This window comes from Poromitra crassiceps, assembly GCF_964638095.1.
Source record: "Poromitra crassiceps genome assembly, chromosome: 3".
In the NCBI taxonomy this organism is placed as follows: Eukaryota; Metazoa; Chordata; class Actinopteri; order Beryciformes; family Melamphaidae; genus Poromitra; species Poromitra crassiceps.
The window spans coordinates 23,143,785-23,148,642 of NC_139625.1; positions in this window are offsets into that span (position 1 = coordinate 23,143,785).

Consider the following 4,858-nt stretch of genomic DNA (forward strand, 5'->3'; position numbering starts at 1 on the left):
TAGATCTATCGTCATAGACAAGACACACGGCTTCATCTGTTATCTAACGCTGCCTGGAGGTCGGGGTGCTACTTCTAACAGGAATACGGTAGTTGTACGGTTGTTAGGATGACGTCATCATCCCTACTTTGACGTCATCATTCCGACTATGATGTCATCGATCAATGATGATGTCATGGTTCATAAGTGTCTTTCATGCCTTTCACTAGTGATGTCATAGCACAGGTGATGTCATGTCTCTGATGATGTCACAAACGGTATGATGTCATAGCACAGGTGGTGTCATGCTTGGATCTATAAAGGCCTGTTCCAGCAGGCTCTGGCCAGTGATTCATAATCTAAACTAGGATCATACCACCTGCAACCGTTCCCAAAACCTCGAACAGTGCAGCCCCAGCTTTCAAGCTACCAAGTTCCACAACACCCCAGCTTCTCCAGACCTACCAAGTTTCCCGTGGTCATCAACTACCCGCGATTAGATCCACACGTCTCACTCGGATCCTGACAGTATGAATCACTCAGAAATGGATCTAGCGGGCAAATTTCTCACCCCAATCAAGGAGGAGGCCCCCAATCACTCTAAAGCGGATCCAGCGGACACACTTCCGCCAGTCAAGGAGGAGGCCCCCGAGACCCCAGTTTCCCCGCCGGCCACGTCAGGTGGTCCACCAGGCGACACCCCCCTGACAGCGCTGATTTCTGCTGTTTCTGAAATGCAACGGGGGCAGGCGCTCCTCGATGACATCCTTCGGGACGTAGCTTTCAAGGCTTCCCAAGCCGATGATCGGCACGCCCTCCTGGTTGGCCGGCTGGATCGTCTCAACGGGCTAGGCCCCCAGGGCGTCACCCCGCAGCCTCCGCAAGACCTCGCACTCGAGTCAAGACGCCTGATTGCCCACCAGGAAAAAGCAATCCAGGCTCTGGCTTTCGAAGCCACTGATCGGCACGCCCAGCAGGAAAAAGCAATCCAGGCTCTGGCTTCCGCAGCCGCTGATCGGCACGCCCTCTTGATTGGCCGCCTAGATCGTCTCGAAGCCCCAGCTTCCGAGCGCACCGCCGTTCCGGAGGTTTCCAGACCTGCTACTCCCCCGTCTACAGCGGCCGTTGCTTTTAGCTCTGCCTCTTGGCCGCCTCCAGCTGCTAAGGGCATATTCTGGGGGGGAGTTCGCGTCATCCCAGAGCAGGGGCAGCCACATTCGAGTCCCGGCAGCCATCTGTACCGTGATCTGACCGGCAGGGTTCGCATCACACCAGAGGAGAGGCAGCGCCGTTTGGACACCCGGAGCTGCCTGTACTGTGGCCGAGCCGGGCATTACCTCTCCTCCTGCTCCCGGCGTCCAGTAAGTGGTCCCACCGCTCGCCGGCCCGTGGTTCTCTCAGTGGATCAAGACTCTACGTGTCCAGCCGAAAGATCTGTACGGTTGGGTAGCGCTCCCTGCAGGACCCAGGAGTGGCAGTGTGTCTCCAAGAGGGTTAACGAGTTGGAGAGGACTGTCGACCGTCTCATTGGGAAGCTCAATCGCTGCCTGCAGATCGGCTCCGTCCCCCCGCAGGGGGCCTCCGAGTCTGCTGGCCCTGAGGCACAACCTGAGGCACAACCTGTGGACCTGCCCCTCGCCGAGTCTGAACCTGTACCTGAGGCACGACCTGTGGACCTCCCCCTCGCCGAGTCTGAACCCGTACCCCAGCAGCAGCCAATTCCTGTCCTTGACCAACAACTCATGCTGGACCAACAACTCATGCTGGGAGGCTCCCGTAGTGTCGTCAGCCCTCGGTCAAGAGCAAGAAGAAATAAGAGGCGTTTAAAGGAGGAGACGGTGGGTGACCTCCCCAAACTACAGGTCGGGAGGGCAGGCCTCGCTGTGTCAGATCCCCCTGCGGCTCTGCCTTCGGAGACGGCGGCATTTGACCCTTTTGATGCTAGTGATGTCATAGCACAGGTGATGTCATGTCTCTGATGATGTCACAAACGGTATGATGTCATAGCACAGGTGGTGTCATGCTCGGATCTATAAAGGCCTGTTCCAGCAGGCTCTGGCCAGTGATTCATAATCTAAACTAGGATCATACCACCTGCAACCGTTCCCAAAACCTCGAACAGTGCAGCCCCAGCTTTCAAGCTACCAAGTTCCACAACACCCCAGCTTCTCCAGACCTACCAAGTTTCCCGTGGTCATCAACTACCCGCGATTAGATCCACACGTCTCACTCGGATCCTGACAACGGTTGGGAGAAAAAGCAGTGCCGAATGAAACTGCTGTTTTGCGGAAAAGTAAAGCGCTGAAAATTGTCAAAATAGAGCGTGCATGTACACAGATATCGATTTGTTTAGGTGGGCGTTGTTTTAGGTGGCTAAATTACGTTTTAGTTGTTGACCCCCCGTACTTAGAGAGAAAAGGCTGGTTTGGCTGCTGCTCTGAGTGCGCGGTCTCGTTCCACAATGCGCCCAGCCTCCTGAACACTGTACCTAATTAAGTTAGTGTATCGAACTAGCTGATAGGACCCCACTTCAAACAAACCGAACTATCCCTTTAAAGTGCCATATTTACAGAGCTAGACTGTATATAAATACACAACGCACTGTGCGCATTCTAGAAACAGCAGCTCTACATAAGAAAGTTCAGAGGGGCGGGGAGCCCACAGAGGTTCTAAATCAACGGAGCTACTGCGCAGAATCTGGTTCACTGATCTGGCAGGATTTTGGCTTCAATAGACAATACAGGGAGGAGATAGGGACAATCTCTCCATTCATATTATAACTCAATGCCCCATGGTGGGAGGCTAATGTCAGTGATGGGAATTCAACCGTGTTCAAGGGGTAGTGGGGGGGATGATAGGGTCCAGCGGATGATGTGCTACAGTCTGTTGATGTCCTTGAGAGTGACAACAGCATGCCAGACAGTGATGGAGGAGGTAAGGATGGACTCAACGATGGAGGTGTAGAAGTGCCACACAATTATATCTTCTGTTGTGCCTCCTTGGAGAGAGCTCTGATGTTCAGCTCCCATTTCAGGTCCTAGCTGATGATGGTTCCCAGGAAGCAGAAGGACTCCACAGTGTTGACTGGGGTGTCACCCATGGTGATGGGGGAGGGTGGGACTGTTTTCCTCCTATAATCCACAATCATCTCCACTGTCTTTTGAGCATTTCGTACCAGGTTGTTTTGACCGCACCAAGTCAAAACTGTGTTAAACAGTCCCACACTATACCTGCATCGGTAAGTGTAGGATTCCACCTTTAAAGGTATTTTTCAAATGACCCAACCTGTCATTGATTAATATGTCCTTGTGTTTTATCCAGTGAGCAAGCTCTGCCCCATTCCCATGAGGAAGTAACCCCAAAAGCTGTAATTCCTTGAATGGCCACTTGAGGCAGGGCTGAGAATTCCCCTCGTTCCCATTCACCCCCATGTTAAAATGCCCCACTTTTAAGCATCTTTACAGCCTGGGCCTTAAAGCAGCTACGAGCAACTTTTTCGATTGTTATTAAACAGTATAAATTTAATATCAATGCATCACATCTTACCTCTAATAGTCGACGAGACCAAAGCTGTGTGTGTCGGAGATTGCTCCCTTGGATGATTATTAACACATTGACTGCCAGCCGTTTTTTTCTTGCTGTAGGTAGCTTCTGCCAAGCCGTTTTTTGAGGATTGTGGCTCATTTTACAAGAGCCGAGGATTCTTTTCTGCTTGGAGTTTGTGAACATACAATATCTCAAAAGTACTAATAGAATGTGTACTTTCTCTGTCTAAAAGAGTTCGTTTGTAGAGTTAGTAGTTATGTAGATATTAGCCGTTGAGTACAGCATGGTTTCAGGGTCTGAGGCAGAAAGCTGAGATAATCGCAGTTTTGTGAAATTCAATCAAACAGGCAGAAAAGTCACTTTAACCATTTATTTTTGGCATCAGTGAGACATCAGACATCTGAACAATAGTTGTTTTCAATAATGGAGGAATAATACCATAATAAAATAAATAAATGTCAAAATAAATACAAAACAAGAGCAGACCACAGGTCACTCAGCTTTTTTTTTTTTTTTTACATGTTTTTTTTTTTATAGGTTTTTTCGGTTCGTGATCAAACCGGTTTGGGCTCGTACACCGAATCCAGAACTGTTCCAAAATGTAATGGGTACTTCCTTGGCCCATGTTACACCCATCCACAAAGTTACATGAAAATCGGCAGGTGCTTTTTATGTATTCCTGCTAGCTAGCAAACAATCAAACAAAGAGCATCAAAAACAGGCAGTTTTTTTTTTTTTTTATGACCCATGCCTACTTGTGCCACCGAGCACGGTTCCTCTCTGAGTGGTACACCTCATAGCAGCCAGCCCTGTGTAATGGGACATTACACATGACACAACATCAAAAACAGGCAGTTTTTTTTTTTTTTTATGACCCATGCCTACTTGTGCCACCGAGCACGGTTCCTCTCTGAGTGGTACACCTCATAGCAGCCAGCCCTGTGTAATGGGACATTACACATGACACAACGGTAGCGTGTCTCGCTTCTAACACCTCTCTCTCTACAAACTCTACACCTCCTCGCTGGGAGCTCTTTTTTGCATGTGGCTGGATACTTGGGCCCGCTAGATCGACATCCAGCCTGCTTGGAGGGTCCAGGTATGGTGCCCGGCCCGGCCTGGTTGCAGGTTGGTCACTGCCCTCCCCCCCAGCCCCCACCCCGCCACCCCCCACCTCCTCCTCCTCCTCCACCCCAGCCCCCACCTCCTCCTCCACCCCAGCCCCCACCTCCTCCTCCACCACAGGTCTGGTCCATGCACCGACAACACTCAGGATGAAATCCAGCAATGTTTTACACTTTCTCTGGCGTTTAGCTGGGTGTTTAGCTTTGTA